The sequence below is a fragment of the Carassius gibelio genome, chromosome B6 (assembly GCF_023724105.1).
Source record: "Carassius gibelio isolate Cgi1373 ecotype wild population from Czech Republic chromosome B6, carGib1.2-hapl.c, whole genome shotgun sequence".
NCBI lineage: Eukaryota > Metazoa > Chordata > Actinopteri > Cypriniformes > Cyprinidae > Carassius > Carassius gibelio.
The window spans coordinates 27,294,559-27,319,137 of record NC_068401.1 but is presented as its reverse complement, the minus strand read 5'-3'; the positions used below and the strand labels follow the sequence as shown (position 1 = coordinate 27,319,137).

The window sequence follows — 24,579 nt, the reverse complement described above, 5'->3', positions numbered from 1 at the left end:
CATGAGACCCACATTACCAATTAGCAAGCTAATTAACCAACAGTAAAGTAGCTTTACGAGTCTGACTTCCTGGAAGGAAATTCTCATATCACCATTTTCCAGTTCATTGCAAACATGCTTGAATAAAAAGATGCAGCTGTAGCTCACATATTGAATCTCACTTGGCTAACAGCAGGTGCTATTGTCCTCTCAGATGACAGTCCTTTAGACTAAAAGCTAGAATGAAGAGGAAAGCAGTGTCACAAGCTTGAACTCATGTGGGCTTGTGTGAGGTTTGAATTGAAACTCGAACCGAGGCATTTGTAGAATTATGTGACACAAATAACAATACTATTCAGAAACCAAGAATCATGGCTTCAGTTTCAGTTCATGCATTATGTTACTTGTGCCTATTCTCATCGCCTGTGTGTGTGTGTGTGTGTGTGTGTGTTATTCATTGTAGACAATTTCATTTCATAGATTATTTTTTCTTTCAAGTTATAGTATACATTTCAAGTTTCATTACACAAGCCACACACTCACAAGCACATACACATCCACACAGGGTCCACAATTAATGTTTTGCCACACCTGCTAATAAAGCTGGGTAAAAATAGATACATGTATCATGTAGTTAATGTAACATTTTATGTAAACTGAACTCTGTGTTTATTTCTGTTTTTGGCAGCAAATAGCAGATGGTTTTTTATCACTTACAGCATCATGTTCAGTACTGTCTGTCAGTGAATTGCAAACTCTTATGAAAACAATGCAAAATAAATAGATAAATAAATACACATATAAAAATGTCACAATTTGATTTACAGGCCTCAAAAATGGAACATAAAATAAAACAAATCAACTTCAAATAACTATAATTATTTTATTGAATCACATCACTTTGGTGAGATGCCAAAGGTCAAATTATTAATCTTACTCTTTGACAGTGACAGTGACGTGACATGTGGCCAAGTATGGTGACCCATCTCGGATTTAGTTCTCTGCATTTATCCCATCCAAAGTGCACACACACAGCAGTGAACACACACACACACACACCATGAACACACACCTGGAGCAGTGGGCAGCCATTTTTTCCTGCTGCGCCCGGGGAGCAGTTGGGGGTTCGGTGCCTTGCTCAAGGGCACCTCAGTCATGGTATTGAAGGAGGAGAGAGTGCTGAGCTACATAAAAGAAATGTATATATATTTTTTTTAATAAATAAACCATGCACTTTATTAAAAAAATATATATATATATATTACCGACTGACTCAATAAAGCCAGATTTGACTTGCCTTTGGTGCTTGGCGAGTGTTAATTTTGGACGTGTACACACAGATTCAGCCACATGCTCATTGCTCACTGTACTGAATGCTGTTTACGGTGGGTGGCAGCTGGTGAAAACGGATTAACATTTTATCTTTATTTAGGAACATTTCATTCAGATATGATATGTCCTTTTTATTTGGAAAAATATACCCAAGGAACTCTGCTTCAATGAATAATTAATCTTTTTCAGCTTTTGAGAGTGAAACAGTTTTATATTTCCACAGGTAATTTTCTTTTCTTTTCTCTGGCATTGGCTTCCCTGCTTTGAAGAGCCCCTTCCATCAACCAGAAGTTTAATGAAATATGATACATCTATAATTTATGTCTGCCTCATTTTTTCTTAGTCAAAACACATTAATTAATAGTCCGAGCACTTTATCTAGAATACCCAGCAGTCCTGTCCAGGAGTAATTGGTTTCTGTAGGGAAACACGCATGTTTGACAGGTGGTTCAGGGGTTTGAGTGCTAGAGCTGTGAGATGCATGCTGCCGTTCTGCATTATTTAGAAATCTAAGAGGTTTAGTAGTGAGCTTTTGATATGTATGAACAACGCTATAATTTGGTGGAGAGCAGTTATGTGAATAAAAAAAATATCTTTAATACTTGAGTGAGTATTATTTCAAATGTGATTATGCACACACATACACACCCACATAGCAAACGGACATGGCCAAAATGTGGCCTCAAGCTGGCACTGTTGGGCTCCTGTCAGCAATGGCATGTACCCTTCCAGCCAGAGCTGGGCCATTTGTGGCAATGATGGCACGGAGTGGATCAGGCAAACAAGATGAGGGCCGATTGTTGGTGGGAGGAGTGTGGCCCAGATCATTCCAGTGATATGTGGCCTAAAGCAGGATATGATCTGGCAGCCTATTATGTGACCCATTAGGGCTCGACTTTAACGCTTGTCCGCTTGTCTCTCCTTGTATCCCCTTCCTCTGTAGCTATAGTAACAATTAAAACAACTTAAATTATGCCCTGATCCTCGAACTACTATTTCATTCTGCCTGAGTGGACTGCAACTGCAATGCATCATACTGTGGTACTGCTCTTTGACACATCTGCAATAAATTCTTGATTAAGTTACATGTGTCTATCTGTTACGTTTCTCTTATAGACTGTATACTTTATACACTTACTCTTTATTGGTTGATTTGTTCTTTATAAATATAAATAGAAAAATCTATGCAGTTACAGTTACATGATGTGTGGGTTTAAAGTCTGATTTTCTATTCAGTTTAATCTACTTTATTGGCATAGTTTGTGTGTACATTAAAGCATGTCACAAAATGAATAATGGCGATTATAGTAATACACAATGCAATAATATGAAATATTAATATTAATATATCTGGCGCGCGTGAAATCCATGTGGACCAGATGTGGGCCAGATCTGGGCCGACACTGGTTGGTGTCTGGGTTGGGTCTGGGCTTTATAAGGCTCAGGTGTGGCTCAGATTTGGGGATTCTGGTTTACTTAAGGCTGAGAATTGGCACCAATAATAAAACATTGTTTTGGCCCAGTTCAGGGCCAGCTAAGGGTGTATAACTGTCTGATATTTTGGCAGGTTATGGTCCATATGTGGCCGTTGTCTTTAATCCAGTTCTGGGCCACTTCAGGGCCATCATTCTTTGCGGCACTTGGGCCGAGGCAAAAATTATAGTTTGGCCTGGATCTGGGCCAGAAAATATTTGATATGTGGAACACATTTGCAATCACACTGACATTGTAACTAGCTGTAGGGAACAACTATTCTTTAATTGCATTAATAAAAAAAAAAAGTTTCTTAGTGTTGTTCATTCTGTGCATTAATTTTAAAACTGTCAAAAGTTTCAATTGTTAACATGATGAGTTATTTTTTATAAAATACAATCATGTTGTCTATAACTTTTTAATATTATATTATATATTGTATTTTTGTCATTGCAAAAATTATGTCACATTATTTGGTAACTATGGCAACAGCTAGTGAGCACAATCTGAAAGCTGTGAAGTTGTCAAGGTTTTGAGTAATGACTCTGAATGTGCAATCTAGCATTTATTTGCTTTCCCACAAAAAGCATTTTACACATGTTTAACCAATATATTGAATCAGAATACAAGGAAATAGATTCCTTTATACACATTAGTGGTTAAATTTACCTGGCTTTACCTTTTTAATCATGTTTAATCTGTTTTTCCAATGTTTAAGCATATCTTTGTAAAGCTTGTGTGTTTTTCTTAGTCTGTTTCCCACGTCTGGTTCTTTAGGATTTGCTTTAAGCCACAAATTGTGTCACATTTTACATCCTGTGGGGTTTTATTAGCGTTATCTTTACGACAGCTCGCAGGTCAGACAGACAAGTCCGGTTGTGTTCAGAATCAGTCAGCATGTTCTTCTTAAAGAGTTCTTTATCGCAACAACAGCTTTTCTGCCAGCCAGTCAGTCTGTCTACCTACTTTATACAAAAAAATAGCCAGCCTGTTTGAATGTCCCTGCTGCCCTCAGTTACCTGTTGGTCTGCTGCCAGGTGGGAACAGGAGGGGCCGCCTCGTTTACCTGTATGACATCAAACAATAGCCCACGTCTCTGATTGGCCAGGGAGACGAAGCCCCTCCCTCAGCCTCTGTTGTAATTTAACACCTGACAGATTTTGCTTGTGCCTGAATTAGTCTTGTTCACACAGTCTCAGAAACCGTGCATCTGTCCCCAGAGACACTGTCCCAGCTAAGAGCTCAGATAGAGTAACGCCGCCTGCGCTGTGCCCGATATATGGATTAGCCACTTGCTGTACACTTGCAGTTGCCTTCCCTTTCAGGACTTGGGTTTGGATCCACTAGTTTTCCAGGTTCTTGCCGATAGGATTTTCTAAACTTGAATCAGATTTCCTTTGGATGGTTTTCTTCACATGGGTAAGTGGTGGACATGCATTTGATTTTTGCTAGTAGTGTGCATGATCTTTTTAGCTAAACCTTGGCATTTCATAATAATATTCCATCATTTGCACTTAAATTAGGGTCTTATTAGTGGTGCGGTCTCTCTCGTCTCCTCTGTGCACCTTCTCTTGCTGTTGTACAGAAACACACTGGGGCTTAGGAGAAACCATTAGCAGAATCACAGCTGTCCTGTGGTGACTGATTTTCTCAGTCTTACATGTAAATCTCTCTTTTCATTCTACTTGAGCATAATGTTCACCTCAGATGCTGCTTTTTCTGAGGGCGTTATGTAAGACCTTTTTAATTAGACTGGCTAAATGTATAATTTAGATTGAATTATGGGGATATTGTAAAACTGCACTGTCTTTCCTGAAAATGTTTTACAGAGAGTGTGTGAGCTAGTGCAGTTTGTGATGCACAACAATTATGAACTGCTTCTATTTTACATGCTATTTCTTAAATTTGATAAACAGAATTTGTATTTAAATTCAAATTCAATGCACACAAGCTCATATGCTGATTTGAGAAAAAGTACCCAAAGGCATTTTTTACTCATAAATGTACTTAGTACATTAGTGACCTAGAAATGTATTAACTCGTCATAACTTTTTAAACTTTTAAATGTTATATATTTATTATTACTTATATTTCTGATATTTACTCTGATGCTTTTTTATATTTCTTATATCTATTTCTTGTTTGTTTTTTTAGTGTTACTTTTTTAAGTTAAAATATTTTAAATAGGCCTATTATTAATATTGATATCCTTAAATCTAAGATTTCAGTATCAGGATTTTGGACTGCATACATTTGTTCTAGTGTTCATGTCAGATATAAACTTCATTAATGACAAGGTAGCCTCAAACCTAAATTACCTTGACTAGCCCTTGGTCAGTTAAATAATTACAACAAATGCAAACAACTTAATGCAAACTTGAATTTTGATTAAATACAGTTGTTGGCGTAATTATACATGCATTAAAGGAAGACCTCTCTGTTGATTATAATATAGTTTCATCACATTGCCATATGTGCAGTTTAACAAGTGTTCCATATATACTATATACTGCATTTATATTCCCTCTATACATTATATGGTATTTACTTTACAGGGAATAATGAAGGAGTGAGTAATTTGGCACACAGGAGCAGTGCCAACGCATGTACATAACCAACCCTTTTTTGACAGAAGTGAACCCGCAGGCTTGTTTGTTGTTATCACCTAGGCTACAATTGCACGTTTCATTTGTGCAAGGCCTGTAATAAGTCATTTGGATAAATGTATGTTCTACTACAGTATAACAAGCAAGAACATTACAGGATGACAGGTGAAAGGCGAAACCAGCACTACAGAAAGTAAAAAATTATTTGCGGGTCAAATACACTTTAGCAGTTACACTGTTAACATGTTAATCTCATAGGCCGGTAGTTTGAGACCTCTTCTTTAAAGTGAATTTAACTTATATGTAACAAAACTGGGCTGTATTGATTGAACCGGGTAATTTTGCCTCTGCTGTGATTGAATGGTGTTATCAAAAGTGTCTTTTTTGGAGAGTAGTCAGTGGGAACTAGTTTGTCTGTCTCACTTTGTTCAGTGAGGAAGGCAGTCTTGTCCCCAGGGAGTGATTCTATTTCACACAGAGAGGCTTACGTCTTTCAAGCATACCATTGTCTCGTCTAATCCCACAGTCCTGCCCTGCTGCAATGCCATCCATTCAGTCACCACCAGCATATCGCTCTCTCTCTCTCTCCATCACTTGCTTCCTTACTTTTTGCTGGTTCTCAGAGGCTTGCATGTTGCTACATGGACCACCAACAGGATTCTCTCATTCTTAATAACAGAGAAGGAGGCATTCAAGAGAGATGGGACATTGGTCCAGAGAAGCAGTTTGTGACTTTGTTTAGTCCCCATATGAAACAATATAAGCAGTAGTTAGAGATCTTGACCCCACTGGCTTTCAGAAACACAATCTGTGACCTCTCTCGGTTTGGCTGTCGCAGTTGATTTGTGCATTTTGCAACTGTAACCTCAGCCCATTCAGGTCTGTTTGTATAGGGGTTACGTTCATCATGTCCTGTATCAAGTCGGGTTGACATCGCAGTGGTTTGAATGGGGGTTTATCACTAATGCAGTCTTGTTTGCTGTGTGCATCTCTGTTGTTTGGCCTGTTACGATGCTGTTGCATGATTATTGTTGTGATAAGTATTTACTCTTTACTTTAACTCTTACTTGAACTCTTTACTTTACTGTAACACAGAAGAAGAATTTTTGTTTCGTATAATTCTTTTCATTTATTTTTATTTTTTTATAAATTCCTCTGCTTATTAAGCCTACCCTTTGTACATAATTATCAATCAAATGAACTGAAAAATGAATTGAAATCATTATATGGTGTCACATCAGAGGACATGGTTTTCAGAGACAAAATGTATCAAGTTTCTATGCTTTCAGAAATATATAAGAAAATAGTCATTGCTATTTACTAAAATAGACACTTGTATAATTATGCCAGAGGTATTTATTAAAATGTATAGATAAACCATAATGTTGTTGTTTTCAACAAACTATCTACATTTAGCTTATTCAAAGAACCCTTGATGCTTCAATTTTGCTGTTTCAATTGATATCTACAACCATTACAGTGATCTGAAGAACTTATAAACATCAATAACGTTTTAATATACAAAAAACCATAAAGCAACTCAACCCTATAAAAGGGTTTGGTTAAAGGTTCTTTAATAAACCAAAACTTCTACAAAAAGTTTAACTTTTCACTGTTCAAGGCACTTGAACTCAGATTGCACCAGTAGAAATTGTGACATTGTCTGATAAATGAAGAATAGCATATTGTTTCATGAATACCTCCCCTATTTGTCATTGGAGGAAGGACACATAACAGCTACAGGGTCCAGGGGCTTTCCTCTGAACGTTTCATCTCACTGGATGTGAATGAAACCACTGTCAGCAGTGGTGACAGTAATTTGTTTGGCTTATAAAGACTGCATTTGCTGTTTATTGCTCTCTTTGATGGAGAATTCAAAGTCCTCCCATCATGAACCTCTGAAGGGGAGTTCAAAATAAACCCAGTTTAATTAGCATTTGAATTTCTGTCTGTTGTGATTTACAGTGCCATCCACTGAAATTGCCTCTGTGTCTGTTATTTCTGTTATCACGGCCTGCCGGAGAGACCCGAGCAAAAGGCGCCAAGCATTTAACAGCATTATTCTGGGCCACTATTTTCGGTTTGTTGCTTTAAAAGTGGCGATACAATCTTGAAAATCAGCCATATCTCCTTCCTTTGAAAACTTCAAAAGCAGATGTATGAATCTGTAAACTTTGATTTTCTTTGACCTGAGAACTTTGATTGGTGAGCAGCTCTGTACTTTCCCCCTTATGAAATAGGATACATCTGTAATAATTGCAGAGCTTGCAGAGCTGTAGCCTTATTCCTCAAGCATTTAGATTAGCCCTGAGTATTAAACTTTTTCAATTAATTCAGCTTGAAAAGCTTAATGTACAGACTTTGTAGATAATTTCAGCATTAGCTCTATTTTGGGCTTTTCAGCATTTTAATGCTGGGGTGGATAACACATGATGCACTTTAGGAAATAAAGGTAAAAAAAAGCTTTCACTGGGGTGGTACGTCCTCAGAAGGTATGAAGTCCATATTGGTACCTTAAAGCTACATATTAATACCATACATATTAGTATCTAAAAGATACAAAAGTGTACCTTTAAATAATCAATGACCACTTTTGTACTTTGTGTATGTAAAACCAATTTAAATATCAAGATATTAGGTTGGATGTATATCAATATCTCAGGAAAATTGTATATTTTATGTCTTTTAAAACTGGTTACTCATTTTTCTACCGTTTTCAATAATCTTTTACCTTTCACCTGTGGTAGTTTATTTTATATTGTTCTGCAATGTGTCCTGCATTTACAGAAGTACTAAAAGTCCCAATGAATGTGACATCATAAAAGTTGCATGCATATACTTCATCCAAAGTCATTTTAATTAAAATAAAATGATTATATGCCTGAAACTTTTATGATGTCACATTCATTGGGACTTTTATTACTTCTGTAAGTGCATCAGGTTTCTGTAAGCAGTGCATGTCAACTACCTACTAAGATTTACTGTATGTAAATCTCTCATTGATTTGCATTGTAGTCATTATGTTTGCATACTGTGTTCTGATTGGAGTTCTGTGTGTGTAATAAAATGCAATTGGTCTTATACTCTACCATTCTTGTTTCTATTCAACCATTATAGTCTAGTTTACATTGGAAAAATGATGTTCCATTATGTATTCTCAGGAGTGTCATGACAACAGCAAAGCTGCTCTAATGTGCCATTTAATTCCCAAAGACTATAACCAAAACTTACATAAAACTAAAACACTAGTCTTTGGGAGCCTTGCAAGCATTGCCTTTTCCTTGTGGAAATGCAAATGTAGTTTTGCAATATAAAGAAGCGCAAATAGTCTTTGCCAGCATATCTAAATGGTTTGCAGTTTTATGTTTTCCTAAACTTTTATTGTATACTGTGTCACAGATGTCTGCGCCGGAGAACCAGAGGGATTCTCGATTCCTGCTGTGTGTGTGTGTGTTTGTGTGTCTAACACAAGTCTGCACTTGTCCTTGAGTATCTTCAGAAAGGATACTGACAGTAGCGTTGCTTAGAGACCGTCTCAGTGTGTTCTCCGCTCACCATGAAGCCCAAAACTTGAGGATTAGAGGACAAGAAAGGTGTATGAATGCCGACAATAGGAAACCCAGTCAGTGACTCTTTAAAACTTTGTACAATGAAACACAGCATAATGGCTAAAGGTGCTTTGGTTTACAACAGGTGTCCCGCTGAACTGAAAGCTGTTTTCTCCACGTGGAATGTGTCATTCATATCCATGTCACGGCTTCTTTTGTGTTACATGACCTTTTTAGACACACCCTGGGACCATGCAAAATTAGCATTGGATTTAAAGTGTTTTTGTGAAAGATTCTCAGCTGAAAGTGACCGTAGAAAGATCTATGGCTTGTTTTCCACCTCTACGACCAGCTGGAAATACATAACAGCATATCATTTATTAGCTGGTCATGTACATTTACAGGCTTGTCTGTACCCGTCATAAGCACTTGAGGAAATAATACGTTTCTTATCCATATTTGTTCTCTGACTCATCCGCCAGTGGCAGGCCACCAGCACAAGCAAATCAGTCATTTCAGATAAGGCCTTTTCTTTCCGTCATTAGATACTGTATCTTCTGAGCCACTGGTGGACCCCTGCTTCTCCCTAGCATACACACACTAAATATATAAGCACAGCGGTGGATTCAGATTAAACGTAGTTTCTCTCCAGTGGGCCACATGCTGGGACTATCAACCCACTGATTTCCTCATCAACATACAGAGCTGAATAACAGCATCTCTGACTGCTTCTCTCCTGCTTTTAATGAACACACAATTGTGTGGAAAACATGTGAAACCGTATTTGGCCACTGTGGAATTATCAATGTATTTTAGATTAGATTAGATTAGATTAGATTAGATTAGATTCAACTTTATTGTCATTATGCAGAGTACAAGTACAGAGCTAATGAAATGCAGTTAGCATCTAAACAGAAGTGCAGGAATATAGTGTTTTATATACATAAAAGTGCAGAGTAAGTGAAGCTATGATATACAAAATGTACAGTGGAGTTGCTATGTACAGTATTGAGCAGAGTATATACAGAATATGAATAGAAATGCAATGTAGGGATTGTACATTATGAACAGAGCAATGTAGGATTATATACAGTTGGATGAGTGTGCAAAAGTATTTTTAAACAATGTATTCTATGCAAAATAACAGAAGTGCAATGATATTTTTATAGAAATAGTTTACTGTGCTTTGTACAGTAAAAACTTTAGACAGTAATAATTAGAACAGTGTGCAGTCTGTTCAAAATATGAGTAGTGCAAATACATGTATGTAAAGTACTGTGACCAATGCAGGTTAGATTGGTGGTTTGGGGTTCAAAAGTGTCACAGCCTTGGGGAAGAAGCTCTTCATGAGCCTATTAGTGTGAGAGCGTAGGCTCATATAACGCCTGCCAGATAGAAGGAGGATGAATAGTCCATGGTTAGGGTGAGAGGCATCCTTGAGGATGTTTCTTGCCCTGCCCAGACAGCGCCTGTGATAAATGTTCTCGATGGAAGTTAACTGGGTGCCGGTGATCCGCTGGAGTGTTTTGCGGTCAGATGCGGAGCAATTGCTGGACTATACTGAGATGCAGTTTGTGAGTATGCTCTCAGTGGTAGAGCGGTAGAATTTCACAAGGATCCTGGGACTCAGGTGGACTTTCTTTAGGCTCTGGAAGAAGTAAAGGCGCTGCTGTGCCTTTTTGACCGGAGTAGAGGTGTTATGGACCAGGTGAGGTCATCAGATGTGGATGCCAAGGAACTTGAAACTCAACACACGCTCCACTACAGCTCCATTGATGTAGATGGGTGTGTGTGCATGACTCCTAGTCCACCTGAAGTCCGCAATGATCTCCTTTGTCTTCTGTGTGTTTAGTTTTAGGTTGTTGGTGGCACACCACACAGCAAGATGCTGCACCTCATCCCTGTAGGCTGACTCATCGTCATCCTTGATCAGACCTACCACCGCGGTGTCATCTGCAAATTTGATTATGGTGTTGGAGCCATAAACAGGAACGCAGTCATGGGTGAAGAGGGAGTACAGAAGAGGGCTCAGAACGCAGCCCTGTGGCACGCCGGTGTTCAGATGGGTGTGCTGATTCCAAGCTGGCTGAGCTTGGAGAGTGAAGTGTTGTTGAGATGGCATCCTCTGTTGACCTATTGTGGTGATAGGCAAATTGGAATGGGTCTGATGAGTAGGATACAACCAGTTTCTCAAAGCACTTGGCAATGATGGGGGTGAGTGCAACAGGACGGAAGACGTTAGGGACCAAGGCAGTGTAGTGCTTCAGTACAGGCATGATGGTGGAGGTTTTGAAGCTAGTGGGGACAGTTGTTTGGGCCAGGGACAGATCGAAAATGTCTGTGAAGACCTTAGCCAGCTACTCCGCACAGGCTTTAAGCACACGACCAGGTATTCCGTCAGGGCCAGCTGCTTTCCGTGCATTCACCTTACGCAGATAATGGTAAACATCTGATGTGGAGAGAGTGAGAGGCAGTTCACTGAGTTGATGCTCAGCTTTGAGTGAGATCTCCATATTATTTTGATCAAAACGAGCATAATTTAAGTGATTGAGTTCTTCTGGGAAGGAGGCAGGGCTGGAGGGGGGGTGGCACAGAGTTAGGTGGTTTGTAAGCTGTGATAGATTGTATGCCTTATCACATACACCGGGGGTCTGAAGAATTTAAGTGTTCTTCAATCCTCTGTTTATGTGTGAGTTTGGCATGGTAGACACCCTTCTTCGGGTTAGTTCTTTCATTGCCACATTAGCATTAGTATCCGGAGGTACATAATCTGCAGCAGCAACAATACAAGTAAACTCATGTGGTAGATAGAATGGCATGCACTTGATAATCAGGAACTCCAGATCAGAAGAGCAGTAGGTATCAACAATGACAGAGTCTTTACACCATGATTTGTTTACATAAATGCATACTCCAAAACCCTTGTTTTTACCAGAGGTTGCTGCTACTCTGTCAGCCCTGAAGAAAGAGCATCCATCCATATGCACCACGCTGTTTGGGACATCATTGCAGAGCCATGTTTCAGTGAAGAACATAACATTACAGTCCATAAGACATTTCTGTGTGAGGGTCCAGATCTTTAGTTCGTCCATCTTGTTCATCAGAGACCATACACTGGCAAGATGCTGAGCAGAGCTGGTCGATGTGGGTTTAGCCTTAGCTTAGCACGCAGCCCTCCACGCTTTCCCCGTCTTTGTTTACGGTCTCGACGCCGATGCCGAGCACTTCTGGTCGGTACGAGTGATCCGCTTGTCCACAGTGTTCTCAGTAGCTCTGGCGGGAGTCGAAAGGATGATCTAAAACTATGTTGGAACACCTTTTGTTGATGTCCAAAAGTGACTGTTTACTATAGCTGCCGTTCACACAACTGAATCGCGCGAACACGAAGGAAATAACCAGGTTTAATTATTAACACTATTTTCCAAAATCTGGTAAGACGCTGAGCCTCAGGTTGTGTTCACGCCGCCATCTTGGTTGCATATTTTGTGCTCTTACATATATTGTTTCACACAGTTTGAGCTGCATAATCATATATTCTTTGTTGGAATATAGCAGTGCAAAAATACTGTTCTAGAGCTTTGCATTGATATGTGAAAGTTTAATGTTAAAGATGCCGTTCTGATATACAACATGATTTTTTTTATTTTTTAGAAAAAAATGGCATGTGCATTCCCATGATTAGGTGAGAAAATCAAGGGAAATATTTATAAAATATTGGTGTCATAGATGTCACAAACAATGTTGGGTTTATACCTGAATCCTTCAATTAGTTCTGCTGATACAGTGACAGATAACAAAGCCTTTATCCATGCCATAATCCTCTATCTCTGTTTTTGAAATGGAAAAGAGAGAGGAACCCAAACAGACACATATCACTGGCAAAATAATGAACGTGTGTCCCTGCAAAAGGTCGGATTATTCAAATCATAGCCATACGCAGCCTGTCTGTTTTGACTCCATGAGTCAGATTCATCTCAGGTGTCAGATTAGTTCTGGAGGATTTTATATTTTCTGCACATTTATTACAATTCCAGACACTGATTTTTGAAATCTTTTCTCAGTGTTATTGATCAGGATGCTGATGCCAGATCCGTATTCAAATGAATGATACAGATAGTGATCAATACTGTCAGACTGAAACCACACTGCGGGGGGGTCTTTGAAGGGCAGATCCTGTCGAGACACCGAGGGCTTCTCATGGAAAGTAGACCAGGGTTTATCTGTCTGGTGCCATTGATTAATCACTCAAATGACAGTTACATAGTTTCTAATACTGTATGAGATACAAGAGCGTTTTGATCAAGCAAGAACAAACAGATGCCATAGATGTGTGGTTGCAATATGATGTGTTTCCTTAACACTTAAAAGGTTAGTTCACCCAAAAAATTTAAATTATGTCATTAATGACTCACCCTCATGTCGTTCCAAACCTGTAAGACCTCCGTTCATCTTCAGAACACAGTTAAAGATATTTTAGATTTAGTTCGAGAGCTTTCTGTCTCTCCATTGAAAATGCACTTACGGTATAATGTCAAGATGTCAAGAAAGGTAAGAAAAACATCTTCAAAGTAGTCCATGTGACATCAGAGGGTCAGTTAGAATTTGTTGAAGCATCGAAAATACATTTTGGTCCAAAAATAACAAAAATTACGACTTTATTCAGCATTGTCTTCTCTTTTCCGTGTCTGTTGTGTCTTCTCCTTGTAAACACACACACACACACACACTGAGGTCTTTATAAAAAAATATAGCTGATTACTTACACAATTTATAGACATAACAGTTGTCTCTTTATATATCTCTATAATATGTCTTGGGTAACAAGATAAATACTTGAAATACTTTATAAAAATCAATACAGCACAATAGATTGTGTGTGAATGTTTTTTCATCAAAATTCAGATCAGTGTCTAACTTCTCATCTGTAAAGTCTGAAATCAAAAAAGTGAGAGATCTCAGTATGAAATACACGGCTATAAAAATGTAACCGCTGAGCAATAAGCACTTTTTCTGCATTAGCATGGTCTATACATACATTTATTTGCTAAAGACCATACTGTTTTCATCATTTAGTTTTTGGAAGTGCTTGCTTTTTTCCAAGTGCATACAATTATCCCACATGCTGCTCTCTGTATGGGTTTAGCTCTCACATTCGTCAATTCAATCAAATGACCCACCCAGATGGATGAGCTCAGTCCCATCTCTGTTTCTCTTTACGCTACACTAACTCACAGGGATTAGAGCTGCATTCCCACATCCCACATGAACCATGTTGAGAGGCTCATCAGAGCAGCGGTGTGTTGATCTTCAGCATGCTATCGATCCGCTCTTCCTCCTCCTCTCTGGGATAATCCGCTCTCTGAATGAACCAACCGGGTCTAACAGAGACAACCAACAGACTGGGAGGAGCTGTCGTCTCTAACAGAGTCTGTTAAAAATTTGTCTTTCCTGAGACCCTGCAGTCTGCATTTGCCGCCCCTGATGAATCAGCAGCATAGTTGGGTGCCATAGTTTGGAGGCTTGTTCTCTTGTTCCTTAACCAGCTTTACCAGACTTCACTAGAAAGATCATGCTTGTTTGACAAGCTTCAAGTGAATATTCCTTAAAGGGTACATAACATACACGGTTTCACCTAATGTCATGTTAATCTTGAGTACCTATAGAGTAGTGCTGCATCCTTCATATATCCAAAAAGTCTTTAGTTTTTTCATATTTTTAAAAGAAAAATACAGCTTTCTGATTCTTTCTTGAAATAGCCGAGCTCCTGGAGTCGTGCGCCGAGCTATAATACTGATGTTTCGTGTTGTTTCCATTAACATATATTCACTTATGTGCTGATTTACAACAAAATACAGAAATCTGATGCAATTGTACTTTAATGGGGTCTTTTATCACAGGGACGGCTCCATGTTTTAATAGCAAACGATTTGCAAATCCAGCATCGACTTGGGCCTTGTTTATAAAACATTCGTCACTCAAATGACCAGAACACACAAACACACTTGATACACTCTGTTACTGCCCTGGAACAAACTGCATCCCCTGTTCATGTAACAATGGGTTCTTTTGGCAGCTGAACATGGTAAACTTTCCCCAAAATGCTCTTATTTGGAGACATTCTCGAACAAATCCTATGCAGCGCTGCTGGCTATTTTGAAGCGCATTGTCCTGCTCTCCTCCGGTCAATGTGTGTGTGCGGGCGTTCTTTTCCGAGAGAAATGCTCATATAAGGAGTTCCACCATCGTCTACGTCATTAGATCCACGATCGAAAAAAACAGCAAGAACTTCTACCAACCCGTCATTCTTATACATTTTTTTTTTACTTTGGCCATGTTTAGCATGAACATCCATCTCTTTAACACTGTGAACAACTCTGAATACATGAAACACCATTGTACCCCCCCCCCCCCTTGAAAATAATAATTTCTGAGTAACTTTTCTGGCCATATTTACACTCATATCTATGATGTAAGCCAGTAAGCAACCACACAGAAATGTGCTAAAACACTCAATACACCATAGCAATCACATAGCAGACTCTCACTTAACTGTACTAAAGTTGTTTTATTTTTGGTTTTTGTCATTTGACGAAAGAGGATCCTTTCCAGTAAATGAAGTCAATGTTTTTCACAATTTTTTTCAGAATTTTAGTAAAAAAAATGAAACCTTTCTAGCCAACATTTTAGTTGACACAAACATATGAGCACAACATTATCTATGAATCATATGTGTTTTAGTTCATTACTGTGGAAAAGCATATTCACAATCTAGTTCAGGTTGCATTTGCATCATCAAGTAAATTAAGTTATTGTTGTGTATATACCAAATTAATGTCATATGCACAGTATAAGGTGAATTTGGATAGGTTATATATAGCAAGAGCTGAGCTATAATGCACTTCAGTGTTCCTTTGCATCAATCTACAGCATTATTGACTGAGTTGAACTATCTGTGCACTGCTAGTGCATTGTAAATATCTTGCTGTTATTTTTTACTCTCATCATTTTGTGAATGTTTTTTGTAATTCAAATCATATCATCGTCATCTCATTATGACTGAAATCAAAGAAACCCTTTGTTAATTAAGCACTTTAGTTTGCCGCTGTTCATTTGTGTCATTCACCGACATTGATTATGACTGGATAATTTGAGACGGTTATATTCTCTGTAGATTTTTCTGCTTTCTTCACAATTTTTTTTTTTTATCTCACAGGTTTGTGAACTGTGTTTTAATAAAAAATGTATAATAAATGCACTTTTTTCTTTATCTTGTCTCTGTTATCTTCTTGTAAGATTAAGATGTTTGTCAGTAATTTCTCTGAGATTGTTTGCACAGAGGGTTTTTGCACAGACAAGAACAAAATGTAGTTTTATTCATGACCTTGCTTGTATGACACTATGACACTGTTCCTCTAACTTCTTTCTAGAAACACTCAATAAATTCTGGCTGCCAAGGCAGAAGAACACGTTATCTTTCAATCGGATTACTAATGAACCATTTTTCAGAATTAAATATTTCCCCCTTCACTCTCTCTTTCTCTCCTCCGTTCGTATGATAAGGCGTCCTCTCATTTAGTACAGTGATAACTCACTGAGCCATTTTAACCGCATCCCTGAGCGCTTCTTTAATTGACTAACTTTTTAGTATCTCTCTCTCGTTCTCAAGTTATTTAGCATTCATTTCACTGGCAGAAAAGTGAGAGCTGCCAGTATATCTCTCAGAGACAGGCCCTCGACATTAAATCACACACACACACACACACAACGCAGAGCTCGGTAACAAAACTCCCACTAGTGCAGACACAATGTGCATCAACAGCACTTTGCCTCTGTCAGTCTTGAATTATGTATTTTGTTTGATTTTTCCCACAGGACAGTTGCAGACATGCATGTCGGTGAGAGAGAGAGTGAGAGTGATGCTATAGATCTTGATAACAGTGACACTCTCATCAGAGCACACATGCTCACATAAACGCTCTTGTCAATAGTGAGATGTTAATGTGAGCAATGAGAGTGAAAGGGCCGTCCTGGTAGTTAATTCCAATTCAAGGCCAAAGTGCTTTGATGTGAGATAACTGTGAGCCACCATGATGCCTGCATATTGCACTCATGCAAGAACAAGGAAAAATGGAAAATGGCTCTCTACAAACCTAAGTGAGCTGCCATGCTGTCTTCTGTCTGCACAAATGCCTTCCAAAGGCTTTACAATGACTCTGATGCAACAAAGCTGAGCAACTAACTGACTACCAACAGCACAGATGCTCTGTTGATTTATTTGTTGTCGATGAGTTATTTTCTTTTTTTTTTTAAATGGCACACCTTTATTATATAAAGCTGTTATCTAATACATACGTTTTAAATAAGATTTTTTTTTTTTCAGAGTTTGGGAAAAAAGTCTGCATTTATTTTATTAGCTTATTTATTTATTACAAAAAGAAAAAAATGCAACAAGCTGGAAGTTTTACAGATATGATATACATTTATACAGAAAACACCATGCAGAAGAATTTACTTGTATTTGTCTTTTTAGTGATGTTTTTAAGGCAATCACAAGTTAAACAAAAAAAGCTAGTGTAGAATATTATCTTGGTGACAGTTCACTATAAATCCTATATTGTTGAGCTCTGGTTATAAAACATAAATAGGGACTAAATGAAATTGTAATTTTTACTTGTCAGCATTGCGTCCTTGAATTGCCTTTTCTGTGGAATTTACATATTGCTTTGGATTTTGTCCACAATCTTGGTTTTGCAGCCTATATTGTGGAACAGCTTGTGTGTTGGGCCTTTGAAGCATTTCAAGGTTTTAATAGTTTTGGAAAAAGAGAAAGGAGTGCTCTCCCCTGCTGTCTTCTCTGTTAAAGCGGAGAGCTCTCTCTTGGGTGCCCATCTCTCTGAGGAGGGACCTGCTATGGCCACTGACCACATTGTTATAATGGACAGATTTATGTGCTCGAGGGACTCATAAAGCTGCTCCCCTTTTCCTCCCACGAGTCACATCACGCCATCCCTCCCTCCTGCTGAACTGCTGTACTATTATAACCCAGCTAGCAGATAGAAACACCTTCGCTCTCTCTTATTCTCTCTGTGAGTGCACTCGTGCATAAGAGGAGATACAGGTGCATTCTAACTGAGCGTGAGACAACATCATGGACAACCCGTCAACCATCACCTCTCACTCCTGTTATACAACTCTTCCAGCTCTAATGGTGATAGATGTGGCACACTTGTGTTCTTGTGCATTATAACGAGAAGCAGGTGGCATGTTTATTCCCCAGGAAGTGTGTCGGCGAGCATGCATGTGACTGATATCCTGTACAGCTAATGAATCAGAGCTGAGCATGAGAGTGTACTAGGCAGGTCACGACAACAAAACCTCTTGGACACACTGTAAAACATTCAGGGTCAGACAGGTGAGCAAATAGCCGGCACTCTGTGAGGTCAGATACCTGTGGAGGTTAATTACTGTTGTGTCCTGAGGCTGAACATTAACCCAGGTCACCTGTGGGCCACGGCTTTTATGCTAGTGCTAACTTGACTGGCTAAATCCTCTGAACTCATAACATCACTCGCTCAGAAGTTCATAACGGATGTCACTGTCACAGCTTCTCAAGCGCAAAGTGCCTATTCCCAAATGTAAGCGTCAGGATATTGATTGGTGGCAGACGGTATCATTTAATTGGTTGACGGCACTCTCTCTGGCCCTCAGCGTTTAATCAAATCCGGTGCATTTATGAGATGCCTCTGAAATCCCAATTAATCAAAATACAACAATCAATGCGCAGCAGTGTGTGCAAATCCTAAACCAGCTACTTTAGGAGCAACTCCCCCAAGTGCTGCATGCCAGAAAACCAGAGGATTTCAAAGATGTTATGATTGTTTCATTATTTTAGGCTTTTATTTAACTCAATGAAGGCCTTCCAACAAACATGTTTGACATTGACTCTTTGTATAGGGAGAGATTAACAGTTAGTAACTGGTTAACAGTTAGTATAGCATGATACCCGATCATGTTTTGAATTTTTTTACTTATTGTTGTTGAATATTTGATCTCAACACAGTATATATCAAACTTTTGGTATGTAACTCATCCTACAGCATTTTGTGCTGCAATCATGAATTTTCTTTAAGATTCTTTAAAATATGGATGCACGATATTATCAGTTCAATATCGGAATCGCCGATAATGGCTTAAAGTGTGAATATCGGCAGCCGATATCTTTGTCAGATAAGAGGATTAATTCACATGTGCTTAGGGTGTACCAGCAATTAGATCTCGTCAGCAGTGTGGTCATTTTTGAAGCAAACTTTTGAGAATTTGAGAATGCAAGTACAAGATGATGTGTTCGATGTGTGATAGAGTAATCAGTTACTAGCATGTGCAGTAGCAGCATCCCCCGGACCCTAATTATGAGCTTTAAAGATTTTTGACAACTATTTTGCCTTATACCATCTATAACTAAATCTTAAAATAATATTTTAAGGTTACTACTTCATCTTTTTGGGGGGCAAAATGCAAAAAAAAAAAAATCATTTGGTTGATTTATAAATATTTTCAAAGCTTTCAATGGGCATTATAAAATAACTTAATTATTGTTTATTTAATTCTAACATACGTTTTTGTTAAAAACTAACCAAAAAAAAAAAAAAAAGTTTATAATTTCCTCACAGGATAAACTTGGTGTTGTTTCCAAATAAAAGGAAATTTATCGGCATCAGCTACCTGCCAAAAACAAGTTGAAAAATATTGGTATATCAGATATTGGCAAAATCCAGTATCATGCATCCTACTTTAAACCATGTGTCTTGTTGAGTGTGCTGTTAATTTATGTAAGCAGATGCACAATTTATACCTGCTGAATGGAGAAACAGGTGAAAATATTCCATAGATTTGTATTGAGGGAGGAATCTAAGCCATGTTCAGAGACCAGATCACACAGATTGAAGGTGCTTTTCATGCAAGATGTGAAGAAAAAAAAACAATTACTTCCAGCCTCATGGAATACCCTACTAATTGCATAAATCAAGTAAAAATTTACAAAATCTAGATTTGAGTAGCCTGTACTTATAGTGAATCCGTTTCTTTAAAAGCAAAACATGACATTCCTGAGTTATTTGTTCTTTGTTTTGTATCATTGGTGAAAATGTCATAGTTATGTTACATTTTTCACACTCATTTGATGGCAATAACACCATCGGATGAGAACAAAGCTTAAACTGAATTGAGCTTAATGAAACTATTGTATATTCTGTATAGCTGCTTTACACCTGAATGGACTTTTTTTATAACTGATGAATATTTTGAGGCATTGACACAGTTATTGAACTGGAAAGAAAAGCATGTGACACGTGGCTTGGAATTTGTGCTCTGGATTTAACCCATCTGTGCACACACACAACAAACACACACCCATTCTGAACACACACACCTCATAGCCAATGCTGTGGCACCTGGGGAGCACTTGGGGGTGCGGTGCCTTGCTCAAAGGTCTCACATGTTTTCTCACAAAGGTTTACACAGTTATTGAACTGAACTGAATCAACACTGAATCACTTGTTCTGAATGATTACTATTTAAAAAATAAAATAAAATCAAACAACTTTTAATAGTTCTTTTACCATGAAATCAAAAGTCATTTACTCACCCTCATATCTTCCCAAATTTGTATGACTTTCTTTCTTGAAAAACATAAATGTTTGTGCATCCCTTATCAAGATATTGAAGTTATTGTTACCCAAAATATGTCATTAGATCTCAAATGTTCCTTAAATTTGCATCTTACTTGTATTTAATTACCCTTAGGCACAGGACCAATTACATTATGGCAAGATTCAATAGGCAGATGTGTGAATGAGATTTAAGAACTGAAGTTTTTCAGTACTTAGAAAGAAAGTCATATGAGCTTTGAGTGTCATGGAGGAGAATAAATATGACATAATTAGATTTATTTTTATTTTTATGAACTATCTATTAAAGCATTTTTTTCCTTTTATAAAGACCGCATACTCTTTCCTGTGGTTGCTGCCGATCTATTCCAGTATAAACAAGCACCAAGGCTGATAATATAAAGTCATTTCATGTCTTGAATAAGACTCATGTGGTAAGTATGAATCTGGACGATTGATCGCAGTTTATGTAATTTCCAGAATCGCAGGTTCAGTTCCGTAGAGCCAGGCGATGGGATGTGCAGTTCATCACATCCTGGCATCTGGGGCGCTTTGGACCGGTTCACTGAAGCGCTGGGTCACTCATGGCTAATCATTAACTCATTATTGTGTATCAGGCTGTAGATCAGCTTTAACTCCAGTGCATTTAGAGCTCTGACAGTTTTATGGAGGCTTCAGAATACGTCTGTACAGAGCAATAAAACACTCCGAATGGAATCTTGGAATGCTGTGGGAATGTGACGTTATGAATAGACTGTGGTCTTTCTGGCTTGCGTTCAGTGATTCAGACTTCCTGAAATGGCCAATTGTGCTAATGGCTTGAGGTGTTCTGCTCTACTGGGTCATTTGTTCCTCCTTGTAGGCTTCAATAGCTGCATCCTTCACTAACCTTTGATTGATTTCTGATTAATTTTTAAACTCTACTCATCTTCTCGAACCTAATAAATCATTTTTTTGATACACTTGAATGACATCCTATTGTAGACGTGTTCAGTTGACTTGAAGACAAGAAGTCAGCTTTTCAGACATGTAAAGAGCAGATATGGTTGCTCATAAACCTTTCAAACAAACACTAACCCAGCAGGCCAAGCACTGTCAGCAGGATCACATTTTCTTTTCTAGAATCTTTTTTCATCATCCACCTTTTTATCTGGTGATGACCTGACTTGCACCTTTGTCTTGGGCCATTAGCAGAGAGCATGCACAATAGCCATGAAACATATTTGCATTCTTAAGGCACAGAATATGGGAACTCAAAGTACTTTTTAAATTCTAAAACAGTAAATATAGTGCTATATTGCATATTTTAAAGCATTGTATTGTAATACTTTTATCCAAAGTCACTGTAAGTATGCATGCATCGGTATGTATTACATAACAAAATATTAATCAAAGTTTGCATTAATTTTCAAAATAGCAAACCCACTTTTCAAACAAGAAAAAAAAAGAGATTTTAAAATATAAAACAAGAAATATAGTGTCATATTACATATTACATATTGATAAAAGAATAAATATATTTTGTTATGTAAGGCAGTGACATGCATTTATGCATTTGGCAGATCAACAATAAAACTGCAGTGTACTCAACTTGCTCTGCTCATGCAATATAACTAGTTGCAGATTACTTGCATCTCAACCGCAGAGCACAGGAGGATTTCTCCTCTCAAATCACTCTGTGTGGTCCACATCTCATGCTGCTGTTGCATTTATCACACACTCCTACATTCTCTTTATCTGTCGTTTTCACCCTCTCATTATATGCAGCACAGTGCCATCGCTTTCCTTCCCTTATTAGTGTAATCACACCATTAACTTCGCTGTTGATACTTTGCTCTGGGGGCCAAAGTTATTTCGTAAATCTTTTATGGCCGCGCCACAGGATGTTGCAATAGCGTGTCCTGAGGGGCTCATCTCTCCTCTCTTGTTAGATTTTTTATCTTAACTCACATACTCATGCACACTTTTAACTCTCTCACTCTTGCCACTTATAATTAGTTGCAAGGGTGATAAAAGTCTTTATTCCCAGATCCCCCTCTGGCCACATAATCCCGTAAGCGCCACACAACACACTGAGTGCTTCCCTCAGACAAAGATTTAGAAAAGTTTATCATCAGTATGCTGGGCTCTGAATGCAGAAAGAGGAGCTAAAAGCTCCTGCAATGACCTCAGGAATGACTGCAGTAAAATCATGGAGACCAGGGCTGTGAATCAGTCAAGGTCAAGATCTGTCTCCATGTTTTGTGTTATCAAATTGTAAGTGGGGTATTGCCCTGTCCTGCCACCCAGAGTTTTTAGTGCTGTTTGTGTGTGTAAATGCTTTGTAAAGAGATGGCATTGTTGAGTTTTTGAGTGTCTGAAATGGATTGAATTCAGACTGATAGCTGAGGAACAGTGAACTTGTTATACAGCGCTGAATGAATCTCTTGATATTTTTCAGCCTTTTGGTGACACACAATAAATATCTTGATATTTTCATATTTACTCTGAAGTGGCTGGGAAGGGTTTCTCTCTCTCTCTCTCTCTCTCTCTCTCTCTCTCTCTCTCTCTTCAGTCAGATGAAACACAATTTCAACCAAACAGCAAGCTGGATTTCTTAAGTAAATGTCTATTGTTAAAAGTAGTCAAGTCATCTTTTTCACACTGTTTACTAACTGAAACAATATATTGAATAATTTTATTTTATGATTATTATGCACTGATTTAACCTTCCATTTTAATACATGTCAGTATTTCAGTACATATAATTTTATTTTAAAAGGCACAATAAAGAGACAATTTTGCTTTATGATGCAATTGATTGAATCGATTCATTTGGAACAGAGTTTAAACTGATCCATTGATTCATGAATCAAACATACTGACTGAACTGGCAAATTAAAAATAAAACTATTATGATTTACATAATTATATATGAGTTACAATATTTGCCATGTTGCTTCATTAATAAGTCTCCAGTAAAATCATTGCAAACATATTGTGAATATTTGATATCGACAAACTCGCATTATGTCTTTTACTCTTTTTTGTAAACATACTTTTCCTGGGTGATATGATTTTGAAACCTTGTTTTGTATGTATTACGGTGTGTATGTGTGTTAAAAAGGAAAAGGAAGCACACCAAAGTGCTTTAGGCACCTTCATTTTCCTCAGTTTTCTCTGTTGAGACAATGAGCCTCCATTCCTGCCTTTGCTCCAATATTTATGATCTTAGATCCGTTTGCCTCTTTGCAAATTCCTGCCACAGCACAAATCTCCCTCAGCCGCTCCACAAATCTCCTAGCATCGCACAACACTTGAAAGCCACAAATCTCGCAGGATTGCGTAGCTGCAGGGCGACCGGTGGACCGTGCTTTTGCACCTGGCTGCCAGTGATGAGCTCTATCACTCTGCATGAGCCAGAATTCCTCTTCCTGTCTATCCATAAATGCCATCAGCTATGAGATGAAAGCTAGAGCTTTAAATGCATGCACAATCTTGACATGTAGGATAGCTTGATGCCACATATGCTGCCAGGCATGATTTTGGACACACTTGACTGAATTTACAGTATATATTATATATTTTAAAAACCTTTTGATGCAAAGGATTCTGCTGAAATATTTGAAATTAGTCTTGTGGGCAAACATAAATTGTAATGATGCATTATTATCTTATCAAATATACTATATGTTATATGAAAGCATACATGTGAACTCTTAACGTGTTTATAAGTATCCCAGGATGCATCTCAAGAAAGCCCCCCCCCCACCTCATGTTTTATTTACTGCATTATTCATAATCGTGCATATTTCAATTTATGTTATTAGATAGTTGTCATGACTTAACTGTAATTTAAAAAAAATGTGGAAAGTAGCCATAGTAAGAAATGAGATGTTTAACTCTCCAGAATGAAGTCAGGCACAGATGTCTCATTAGCATTGCTGATGAACCACAGTCCCCTTCTTAACTAAAGATCCACCAGTCTTGGCACTT

General features: G+C 38.1%; 1 protein-coding gene across 7 annotated transcripts in view; it reads left to right on the top strand.

The window, feature by feature from the left end:
- The window catches only part of ptprfa (protein tyrosine phosphatase receptor type Fa), a 204,898-nt gene that overhangs the window by 37,133 nt on the left and 143,186 nt on the right, over positions 1-24,579 (top strand). Inside the window, exon 1 of one of the 7 annotated variants that reach the window (XM_052558471.1) lies at positions 3,945-4,203. The exons of 5 other annotated variants lie outside the window; for them this stretch is intronic. The gene's annotated coding sequence lies outside the window, so the exon portion shown is untranslated. Of the gene's footprint in view, positions 1-3,944; positions 4,204-24,579 lie in introns of those variants that run through there. One more of the 7 variants, XM_052558469.1, reaches the window with a different exon arrangement.